The sequence below is a fragment of the Tupaia chinensis genome, unplaced genomic scaffold (assembly GCF_000334495.1).
Source record: "Tupaia chinensis unplaced genomic scaffold, TupChi_1.0 Scaffold000627_1, whole genome shotgun sequence".
Taxonomy (NCBI): Eukaryota; Metazoa; Chordata; class Mammalia; order Scandentia; family Tupaiidae; genus Tupaia; species Tupaia belangeri.
Window position 1 is genome coordinate 8,233,101 of NW_006160147.1, and position 12,696 is coordinate 8,245,796.

The window sequence follows — 12,696 nt, forward strand, 5'->3', positions numbered from 1 at the left end:
CTTTCTTTCTTTCTTTCTTTCTTTCTTTCTTTCTTCTTTTCTAGAGAGATATTTTTGCTATAGGGTGCATGCACTCACCAAAGAAAGGAAAACAGAGAGACAGAAAGCAAGAAATTAACCCCCGGGGGCATAGCTACATCGCAGTCCCTTCTCCACTCTCCTCTCAGGATTTTGGGCACGCATGCGCACACGCACACACATGCCTGGCATGAGTTTTAAGCTGCCAAGTCTGGGACTTGAACCACAATCAACTATGTGGGAGTCCAGTGATATAACCGTTATGTCATCTGCTGGTCCCAATTCAAGACATTTTTAACACTTTTTAGTTGATTTTGAGGTGTAGAACATTTTTTCAGGAATATATTTTTTATTTTGTGTATTTTACAGACTCACAGCAGCTTAGAATTTTTTTGTACAGGTGATGAAACAGATGTTTAAAGAAGGGAAATTAAGTACTTGCTTAAAGTCACATAGCTCAGAGGAGAACCAAAATCAAGACCTGGGTTTTTTTTTTTTCATTTTTTAAAAAATAACCACTTCTTTAAGAAAGTTTATTTATTTCTTCCATGAGCAGGAGAGAGGGCAAAAAAACAGCAGGAGCTTAATGACACAATCTGCCCTCAACCTCAGCCATTTCCAAATCACAGGTAGGTCGTGCCTGGCATACTCAGGGAGATCTCCTGACTTGAACCAGGAACTTTCGCACGTGAGATTTCCTCAGAGTGTCACATACTACTGCTGCACTACTGTCTGCCCCAGAACCTCAGTCTTCTGATGCCCAATTTTGAGCTTGGTAAGCCACTGTACCAGCCATATTTACTCTAGGGCCTAGTGCATACATGGGAGCTCACCTACAATCGTAACATGGATATTTTCTGCTCTGTTCTTTTCTATTTAATCATTTTTCTTTTAAAAAATGTTGGTCATGGCCCACTAAATTTACCTCGCAACTGACTAGAAGGTCTGAGCTCGCGTTTGTAAACGCTGCTCTAGATCACAGAATTACTCATATGCCGTCCCAACCACACGCCAAATGAGAAGGGACACTTTCTTACAACAGTGTGAACAAATATTTCCCTTTGAAAAATTACATTTCCATGTCACTTTTTGTAAGTGAGTAGAAAGAATTTGTGACTAATTGATTTTCTGGGGAAGAAAATTAAATATGCATAAAGAGAGCAGCAAATCTGTCAAATGTTTTCCAACCATGTTTCAAACTCACCTTCTCCATGAATTCTTTCCAGACTAAACTCGTCAAACTCATCCTCTCAATACTGATGTACATTTTGGTAAAACATTCAGTCATACATCCAGAATCCTCATTCTTATTCCCTTCCTTCTAGGAAAATTGAAAAAAAAAAAATTCCATTGGCATCTGGGAGACTCAACTACTTATCCCCAAATCAGGGATGGTGTGGGTATGTAATGCAGAATGACAGGGCGACTCCACAAGTCGAGATATTATATATTTGAGTATCAAAAATGTGATAGAAAAGCAAATATCAAAATCACAAAATACCAAAAAATGTCAAAATCACACGGTCCAGAATGAACATGAGGCATTTCTTTCTTTTCTTTTTTTTTTTTTTTTCTTTCTTAAATTTTGCCAGAGGGCATGTGTGCTCACCAGAGACTGGGAGAGAAGGAGAGGGAAAGTGAGAAAACACCTCCCCTGTGAGGATGGTCATATCACAATCCCTTCTCCCCCATTTCTCCCTTCTTTCAGGATTTTGGCACACATGCACAAGTGCCCAGCCTGTTTCTCAACCCATCGGGTCCAGGACTCGAACTCCAGGACTCAAACTGCGTAGTTGGCAGTTGAGATCCAGCTGCCTTAACAACCATGCCAAGGGCTGGCCCAGGCTTTTCTTTTAAAATCAAATTTCTAATACAATTTTAGAAACTTTTCGGGCTCTGGAAAAGTACAGCACAAACCCACCTGGAATGAACCTCCTCCCACTTTTCCTCCTCCCAAACCTCTTTCGAAGTTACACTTCCAGCAAGGATCCCTTTTGGAATTCATTTTGTTTTCTCAGCCACCAGGGCTGTAGGAGATCATAGCTAAGGGCAAGGAACAAAAGGGAGACACACAGGAAGCAAAAGGCTTTAAAACGCTTGTGTGGAGACTCATGCCACAAATGGAATGACTCACAGCCAGAAATGTGCATTCCCTGAAGACCTCACAAAATGGCCTTCAGTCCTGATCTATTTTCCCAGCTTGAACTGTTCTTTCCTAAAGTGGTTTCACTTTCCTTCTTCTCCAAAAGGCGGCAGCAGAAAGGAGGGAGCAGGAAGGCATAGGCCAAGCTGTCTCAGTGGCTGCCTCAGCCACATTCTGACAACTGAGCTGATGGGGAAATTGCTCCTAATTAAATCGCTTCATAAAAAAGAGACCATTTTCCATCTGAATGCACTCCGCAGTTCTCATGGTGGGTAATTTGTTGTTTTAATAAGCCAGAGAGGTTGAATTCCAAGGTTGCAGCCACTGATGGTCCACAGAAACAGGAAGGTCCACAGACACAGGGTCCATGTCTTGGCAATGCCCTTGCCCCGTTGAGAGTACCAAGGAAACTGACAAATGACAGTCCCTTATAATAATTCTGTTCCCTGGAGACCTGGGGGCTGAGACTGCTGCTTCCTGGATTGTAGGTTTGGGATAATTCTATTCCAGCAACATAAACACAAACAAATAAACAAACCTGAAAAGTCCCTATACCGTTTGTTAACTGAGAAATAAGCAGGAAAGGGCCTCCCTTTTGTCGATTCTGCTGTGATGGGGAAAACAGGAGGCTCCTTCAGCTGTGTTTAAACAGGGCATGGAAAATCCCCATATTCACTCAGTTCTGTGGTGTGAGGGCAGCTGGAGAGACAACACAGCACAGTGTGAGGCCGTGCGCTCCGAAGTTGGGCCAAGCACCCGTTCCAATTCTAATACTGTGGTGTGACCTTGGGAGGGTTGGGGGGGGGGCTCTCTCTAAGTCTCATTTCCTCATCTCTCAAGACAAGAAACATACCTACCTCTAGGCATAGTGCCTGGCAATCAAAAACAATCGCTGACTGGTAGGGAGAGGAGGCTGAGGATTACAGGGATTCAGTATTGAGGTTCTGTTGGGCTGTACTGTGATTTCATTGTAGGTGCAGATGGAAGCAAGGACTTATACGCATGTAACTTTATTTGCTGTGAGCTGAGCACAATTATTGCTCTTGTGTGTGTGTGTGTGTGTGTGTGTGTGTGTGTGATATCTGATTTATATATAATCACGGCACATCCCTGTGAAGTACAGTATGGTTTTTTTCAAAGCATGCATATGGTATGTAATAATCAAATCAAGGATATAGACAAACTCATCCTATTTAATATTCAACATTATATTTTGTGTACATATTCAATAATAATGGAGACAGCAGATGGCATAGCGGTTACATCACTGGACTCCCACATGGCCAACCTAGGTTCAAGTCCTGGACCCGGATGTTTGAAATTCATGCCAGGTGTGTATGCATGTGTGACCAAGATCCCAGGAGGAGAATGGAGAAAGGATTGTGGTATGGACATTCTCTCTGGGGATAATTTCTCATTTTCCCTCTCACTATTTCTGTCACTCCCTCTGGCAAGCACACACACTCTAAGGCAAAGCCAATTAAAAAAAAATAATAATCATTCTACTAGATTTTAAAAAGTCATCTTGAATGGTCAATGGCGTTTTTCTACCTCGGCTGTGAGAACTATTTCTGCTATACCTTATCTAGTGCAAACTGACCACACGGGGCATAGGTTATATTCCCTGAGGACTATAGTCTTGGTAAAAATGATGCCAGTCCCTTTTGGTTCTTGGGCTTATCTTGCTCAGCCTTCTGTTGTTTAGCACTCCTGACCCCATTTCTTTCTGGAGTCTGAAACCTTTGATCTCTTGGGTTCCCTGTAGGCAGAGTCAGCTGCTGCACTTATCTCCTTTAGCAACTGAAAAAGATTCCTTCCCCTATTTCCCAAGATCCTAAAGAAAACTGGTGGTCCTTGCTCCTTGCCTTCTCACCTTACTCCTGAAGGTTTCATTTTAGTTGTGGTTTCAGTGGAAAATTCCACTGCAGCCTTCTATGAATGAATGCAGCCTCTTTAATTATATTGACCCTACAGAGATCCATTTTTGTAATCCTAACAGGGTTAGTCTCGAGTTCCAGTGACTGCTGGATGATCACGGACCCATTCCACTGGGCACAGGGTCCCTCGGGGAGGCTCATTGATGGTGACCAGTCAGCTGTCATGAGTCATTGCTGTTGTGCTAGAAAACAGAATTTATGGCTTTGATCAATGTCTTTCCTTAGGGCTCAGCATCCTTTGGCTCCATTCTCCTGGCACACTGAAGTGATGGCATTTTTTTTTCTCCTTTCTTTCTATTAGAAATAAATTCCTCCTTGCTACAATTTTTGTGAGGGCCTTCACTGCAAAAGAAACCAGCAACTGTACTACAATTTTGGGAGTGCGAGTTCTCTTGCTCATTTGGGTTCTTACTGTCTCCCTCCCTTCTCCTTTCTTGCCTCATTTTTCCTGCCTGTCTTTTCTCTCCCCTCACTTCCTTTGCTCTCCTGCCCTCTTTGGCTCTCCTCCTATCCTCTTTCACCATTTTTTTTTCTGTTCTTTCCCATTCAATAAATATTGATTAGGTACCCAACTGAGCGAGCTTGGTAACCGAGCACCCGAAAACGAGATGATTTCTGCCTTCAAGGAACTGCAGCTAACTTAGTAGAAATCTTTCCTATGTAGGCTTCTTCTTTCCAATTTATATTGAGACCTGAAAAATTGAGATATTATTTTGGATTAGTTAAACTTCTCTTACAAAAAGCTGAAACTCAGTGAGGATTTTGGCTTCATTAGTCATTCACACATTAGTATGAATTAATTCAATAAGATTGCTTTCTCTCGCATACTTCCTTCTCTGCACTGTAAGAATACAGATTCTGAATGAAGAAGGAGAAGTAAGGGATTTGGGATCATAAAAAAGTTTTTGGAGGATGGAAGCTTTAGGGAAGTACTTAGAACTGCATAAGAACACTATTCATCAAGATATTCTTTCCACCCAAGGGCTCATCAAAAATGTCTGTTTTAATTTGAACCAAAGCTGCCTCAGAGAATTTGGAGGGCTTATAATTATTAAATCTCCAGATGAAAAAATCTTTGTCCCTATTCTCAGCAACTCTAGGTGGAATTTTACTTATTTATTTATTTTACTAAATATCTTCCCCACTAGACCATCAACTCTATGAGATTAGAATATTATGTGTCTTGTTCATAATTGTGTCCTCGTTGCCTAGAACTGTACCCAGTCCACGCATAGTAGGTACTCCACAGATTCTTTATTTTCAACAAGAGATTTTTGCTATAGGATGTGCTTGCTGGAGAGACAGAGAGACAGAAAGTGAGAAATCACCTCCCAGGGGGGATGGCCACACCACAGTCCCTTCTCCATTCTCCTCGCAGGACTTTGGACACATACACACGTGCCTGGATGAGTGAATGAACTAATGAAGTGATAATCAGATACATGCTGTTACAGGAGTGCGAAGAAAGGAGAAATTACATTAGGTGAAAGAGTTTTGTTAGAGCTTCATGGAGAAGGGTTTTCAATGAAAGCTACTGGACTTTTAGCCTAGATAGAGCTCAAGCACAGGAAGAAAGCAACTTTGCTGAAAACCAGTAGCTAACATACCCAGTTGAATAATAACACCTCAAAAGAATGAATACTGTAACAATGGAAGCTTTCTTGAGCGCAGTGGAAAGTGCTCTCAGGTAGTGTGCATGTTGGTTTGGTGGGATCATTTTACTTCCCTTTGAGCAATCTAGCAATTTTCAGAAAAATGGCGGCAGCTTCAGACTCAGAAGGGATTGCCAATGGAACTACCTAATGATACCACAGGGTCATTTCATACTTCACGTGGCAAAGCCTCTTCTTGAAGGTGCCATGAACCACTGGAATTCTCAAGAGGGCTATAGGTCCCTGTCTTTCTCAGGAGTTGTTATTCCTTGAATCTAGGAGCCTTCTCCAAATTTGTTCTATAGGGTCACACTTGTCCAGGTGAGTAACGGTGACTCTTTAGTCTCCTTAGGGAAGACTTCGCAACCGAGTCTGGCTTGGGGGTGTAGACAATTCTGCCTTGAGACTGAGAGAAGACCAAATAACCTCCATTGAGCCCACTCAGCCTGAGAATCCCTGATTACCACCATGACTGACTGCCTAATCTGACCTAGTTTTTAGCTCTCTGGGTGATGGCAGGTGTGGTTACTTCAGTGCCTTTCATCCTCGGCTGTGCATCCGCTCCCTCCCCAGCCTAAATCTAGAAATTACTCCTTTCTGCTCTCTGCTTTTTTCTTTGTCTCAGAAATAATAAGGTGTCATGAGTCAGCCATATATCACCCTATCAGCAGCAAGTGGCGACTTCCGATTAGTGGGCTACCCAGGAGCAGCGGGAGGGGCCGAGGCAACGCCGGCTGCTTCGCCTGGCAGCCCTGTCGTTTCTCAGAGACTGGTGTTCTGTCTGTGTCAACAAGAATCCGTCTGGGTATTATTCATGTCGCGGGACATAATGAATTCAGCTGTTTGCTAGTGCAGCAAATGGTTTTTTTGCCAGTGATATTAGGATCAAGCTGAGTAATAGGATGTGTCCATACTGGAGTAATGTCCATTTATTAGCTTCTGTAGGAACACACACATTAAGAAAATCACATTTTGTGTGGCTCTGTAGCAGAGGGATCTGCTTGTTAAAATTTTCCACTCAAATAACCTCAAGCTAAGGCTTTGTATTCCAAAAAGCTGGACTTATTTTACCAAAAGTATATACTTGAGAAGTAGATAGATCCCACAAGTTCAGTGAGCTCAAATGACTCTGTCTTACATAAAATCTCTTTGGGAAAGTTAACCTTAGTGGAGGAGAAAAGCTGCAGGTCTTCAGAGAGGGCTACCCAGGGGAAACGGCTGACACAAGCTGTCTTTCAACAGAATGTCAATTGGCTTTTTTTAATGGCAACATGGGATTGACTTTAATTGCCTAAGAGGTTACTGGGAACAAGAAAAGGCTTCTAAGTCACTGGGAGAAGCAGCTGCCTGTTTGATTTCAGGGACTGGGAACAGGTTCCTTTACCCCTCCTCAGAAACCTCTCATCAGCTCAACCATGTCTAAAATCCCACCTTTTTTTTTTTTTTTTTTTTTTAAATCCCACCTTTTCAGGTTCATCGCTTGGCTTGAGATTTGCCTCTACCCAGTGCAAGGGATTACTAGAAAGTGCCACACAGTAAGCCTCTTGGGCTTGTTCTGTGTCAGCCAGCACAACTGTAGATGGTGGCCCTGTTAGCATTAGCAGCGTGAATGATCTGAAACCTTTTCTTGTAAGTGAGTTTTGATGGAAGGGAGGGTAATCACTGAAGGCCTGGGACCTGGTAAAGGGGGAAGAGAATGTAGAGGTAGAGAAGGGGCAAGTCATACCCAAACGGTGAGCAAGTGGATGAGAAAGCAAATTTGGCCTATTTCAGTCCTGGGAAGCAAATCTTCATAAATAGAAGTCCCAAACTTTGTCATTCAGGAGTTTGCAAATCTAGAACACTTTACAAGGTATGAGCCACGCAGCCTAGATAACTGGTCTCCCCAAAGCTGAAATGACAGACCGAAAAGTCACTTCATGCTATGTTTTTTTTTCCAGTTGGGAAGGAAGAAGCAGACATGAAAGTGAAGGTTTTGAAATGAGGAAAACTCACCTTTTGTTTTCAGCACAGGGGGCCCCAGGCAATTCTAGGAAGGGGTAATGAATGATCCCCTGTTCCTCCATGGGTCTGTCAGGCATGTCTGCCACAGAAGGAAGCCCCCTGGGCATCCACTTGGCATTTGTTGCAGTCTGTTTTGTGGACCTGGTGAAGCCATCCATATTCCATAGAAGACAGTAAAGTCATTATTTTTTGGAGAGGTTTTCGCTATAGGGCGCGTGTGCTCCCCAGACAGACAGACAGAGACATAGAGACAGAAAACGAGAAATCACCCCCCAGGGGGTATGGTCACGCCGCAATCCCTTCTCCTCCATTCTCCTCTCGGGATCTTGGGCACGCACGCACACGCGTCTGCCGTGAGTTCTAAGCCACTGGGTCCGGGACACGAACCACGGTCGACTACGTGGGAGTCCAGCGACATAGCCATTACGCTCACTGCTGGTTCCCAAGACAGTAAAGTAATTCTTTTAGCTCAGACCACGGGTCAGAAAACATCAGGACTCCTACCAGGCCCACACTTCTCTTAGCCCACTTCCAGAGGCCTCAGCTCCCCTTCCACCCTTTTCCAGATGCCCTCTAAGGGTTGACTTGCTTTCCTTCCCCTCACTGATATCCCTCACACCTGCTCCACTTCTCAGGCCTCTGTTTACTCAAAACTAACTTCTGAGTATGTTACCAGCTCATTCGCTGTACTCTTTCTTCCTGTCTTCCCACCCTCTTTTTATTGGATCGTCAGGAAAGTCATGACACATTCTTGCATAGAAAAAAATACATCATGACTTTTCCGATAACCTAATATAACCACCAGCCACCAGGAGGAAATAACCAGGACACAAAGATGTTATGATCTTAGAGTGAACACAAAGGTTCCAGAATGTTACTCAGTCTGGTCGCGGTCTCGCACTGCACAGATCCGCTTTATCCCCTACCACTGCGCTGTTGTTGGCTCTCTTTTCTTCTTAAGCTGTATCAGGCAATCACATGATTCCACTTCATCTGCCGTCTATAGACTGAAACCTTCCAATTCTCTGTCTCTGCTCTTGACTCTTTCTCTGAGAGAAAACCTCCATTTTGAACTGCATAGCCCATGGTTTGAGTGTTCTCCAGCCCGGAACTACTTAGCATTGTCCAAACAGAGGTCAGCAGGACCTCCCCATAGGGTCTGCTCTTCCATCCGAATTCTTTACACTGGCTTCCACTCCCACCCAGTCACTTGAGCTCCACACCTGGGAACCTTCACTGACAACTTCTTCTTCATCCCCATGTTCCATACCTACCTGCAAAATCTCACACCTTCTTGACATCTTTGTTTCTGACCCCTCCCTTCTTCTCTACCACTGTCTTCCAACCACCATCCCTGCTTAGGCTCTCATTGTCTCTCTTGCACTGTTCCAATAGTTAAGAGTCGTCCTTGCCTTTAGGCTTGCCTTTCTCAAATTCATCTTTTGCAAAGCTGTCTCAGTATGATTCCCAACAGGCAGATAGGCTTGTTAACCTTCTAGTTAAAAATACCACAGCAGGGAACCAGCAGATGCCATAGTGGTTACCTTGCTGGATTCCCATGGAGTCTACTGCTGTTTGAGTCCCAGACCTGGTGGATTAAAACTTATGCCAGGCACAGAGCCAGCACGTGGCCTGGTGGTTAAGGGCACTGGACTACCACTTGGCCGACTGCAGTTCAAGTCCCAGACCTGTTGGCTTGCTTCCTCACTTTTCCCCCTCTCACTCTCTTTACTCTGTGCCTCTCTGGTTAAATTAAAATAAGTAAGTAAATAAATTAAGATAAATAAAATAATTATTTAAAACTCACATCAGGCACAGGTGCATGCATGCCCTAAGATCCAGAGAGGAGAAGGGATTGCAGTGTGACCATACCCCTTGGGGAGTGATGTCTCACTTTCTGTCTCTCTAACTCTCTCTGTCTCTCCAGTGAGCACACATGTCCTATAGCAAAAATCTGTCTTAAAAAAAAAATAAAAATGCTACAGCAGATACCCTCTTTCTCTCGTCATACGATCCAAGATTTTTAGAATGGCCTATGAGATAGCCCACAGTGTCTCTGCCTACTTTGCCAACGTTGTTCTGGTGAAGCTGCCTCATCCACTCCCTTTTGCCGTGTTCCAGACCCAGCACACTTCTTCCTACCCCTGAGCCTCATTGGTCATGTGCCCTCTGCCACTGACCCCAATGTTGCTAAGCCACTATTTTTCAAAAGGGCCTCCCTGTCTCTCAGGTAGATCTGAAGTTAGATTTAGGATAGTACTAATAGGACAATTCAACTAATTTCCCAATCTCAGAATCATTGTGGTTATTTGGCATAGAAGGTGGGCTTACCCTCTATTACTGATATAAATCGAAGTATATTTTAGCACAGCTAATGTCAGGGTTAGGAGGCAATTTCTGCTAGCTCATCCCTTAATTCTTAGTGGCCTCATTTGAAAAATGGAAAGAAAAATGATCACAATAATAATATCTATCTCATAAGGTCATTGTGAGAAGGAAAGAAATTAATGTAAGATCTTAGATCTTAGAGTGGTGCCTAAGTGCTTAGTACATGTTAGCTACTGGTGCTATTAGTAGTAGGGCTAGTCACAGAATTTCATTTTCTTTACCAAATCATCAGAAGGGTTTTACCCGCCTAACTGTAAGAGTGACGCTGACGGTGTGATTCGGCAGGTCTGCCTGCATTCTGATTGGAAGCAGAAACTGATTGATAGGCACAATGGGCAAATGAAGACACACAATCCATTTCTCCCCGCCTTTGACTGCATTATATTTCAAAGGCATTCATGGCTGATGTATATGTGTTAGATTAAAGTACTCTGGCCTCCACCTAGGCTTAAGACTACTGGAGTCTTCCGCCAAACAGAAGCCAAGGTCCTCCAAATTCCTTCACAGCCGTCCATATCCGCAGCCTAAGTCTGTAACGCCCTTTTACCCTACCAGGATTTCGTGTCATTCCCATAGTGGGATTCTAGATCTTTCCATTCCCAGCAGCCACTGTCACGTGTTTCTGGAGACGCTTTAGTTGCTGCCATTTGGGTGGACATGCAGGAAACACTTTTAATAAAAATCTAAGTCTTTTACTTTGCTGGTTTAGATGCAACTGAAGGGAGAGACCTTTGGCAGGTCGGTCTAACTCAAACCACTAAGCAGGGAAAATAGCTGGGAATTTGACCTGGTTTTATAAAAGAGTCATATTTTTCAGCTGAATAGGAAGCAGCTTAAAAAGGAATAGAGGGAAGGAAGGAAACAAATGAGACATCTCTTTCCTCACAGATAATGTGGATACGCGCCCAGTGGTTTGCAGGGCTATGGCATCTGTTACACTTCGGTGACAACCCAAATGCCTCGGAGATAAGGTAACAATTATGAGACCTGCAAAGAAATGAAAGCCCATCCAATCGCAGCCAAATAGCACTGCCATCTATTAACAAATTATTACAGGCTGGAGCAGGCTTTAATGAGATTTTAACAAAAGAAATCTAGTCACATTCCTCTGGGGCAAAGAGATTTTATTATGATGTGAATGATTAAGCCGGTAAGAGGCCCTCCCTCAGAGCTCCAATATAGAGGAAATGTGTTGAGCCCTCTCCAACTCCCATTCTACTGGAAAAGCTCTTGGAGACAAGGACCCACAAAACACGATTCTAGAAGTTTTAGTCTGATAAGTAGCCTGGTGGGCCCAGTAAGTCTTCAGGAGAACTATGTAGATTTTTGTGTTAGGAATCCAATACTTCAATGTGGTTTCGAGTATCAGTAAGGGCGTCATGATGTCGTTCACCAGGAGGACAAAGAGGCTAGCTGGAGTTGGGACTTGCCCGCCATCTTGTAACATCACTGGACTATCAGGAGAGAGGGTGATGTGAGACTCATGTTCTTTGTTCAAGAATGGGGAGAGAAGATAGTCTGCATGGACGAGGTCAGAGGGAGGGAGGGACCAAGGAAGTCACCGTGAACTCTGTCCAGACACCCTAGGCCTCTTTCATGGATTGGGAATTTTTGTTTTTTAAATTATATGTGTGTGTGTGTGTGTGTGTGTGTGTGTGTGTGTGTGTGTGTGTGTTTTGTTTGTTTTTATTTTTTGTTTTTGGTCAGGTCTCTCTGATTCAATCTTTTGCCTCAGCCTCACAAGTGACTGGGACCCAGATACTGACCCCCGTGCCCAGCTTTCAAGGTGGGCTGGGAATCAAGCCAGGACCACTCACATGACCTCAGCCTGCTGAGCTGCACTATTTAGTGTGAGCTACCATGGCTGCTCCTGATGTTGAAATTTTACTTCTCCCACTCCTTTCATGTATCCAACAAATAAAAATGTACAGGAAGTAACTAATCTCAGGGAGAGAGAGAAGCATTTCAATACTAACATCTGTTACCCAGTAATTTGTTGAAATATGAGTCTCCAATACCTCACTGAAGGAAACTGAGGAATAACTCTCCCCATCTAAGAATGTGGTTCCACTTGATCAACTTCATGGTTTGAGCTCCAGACCTGGCAGTTTGAAAAACATGCCGGGCGCATGTAGGTGCATGCCGGAAATCCCAAGAGGAGCATGGAGGAGAAGGGCTTGCACCTTGGCCATGCCTTCTGGGGGGTGATTTCTCACTTTCTCTTTCTCTAGCAAGCACATGTGCCCTAGAGCAAAACAAACAAACAAAAGAATGTGGCTGTTAAAGATCGGCAATTCCTCAGGAAAGGGACACCAGACTTCCCCTAGGAAGAGAACATCAGAAGGTCAGGATAAGTGAGCAGCACCCACCTGATGATGAGTCAGGAGACCACCCCCTGAGCCTCGGGGGCACGGTGTGAGACGAGGTCACCTTCTGTGGCAGAGTAACAGCCAGAATAGTTACGTATTATACTGGTTATACTCCCCTTGAGACCAATGGCAGACACTGGCTGTTAAAATATTTAGTGTCTGATAATGTATGATAAATGGGGAAG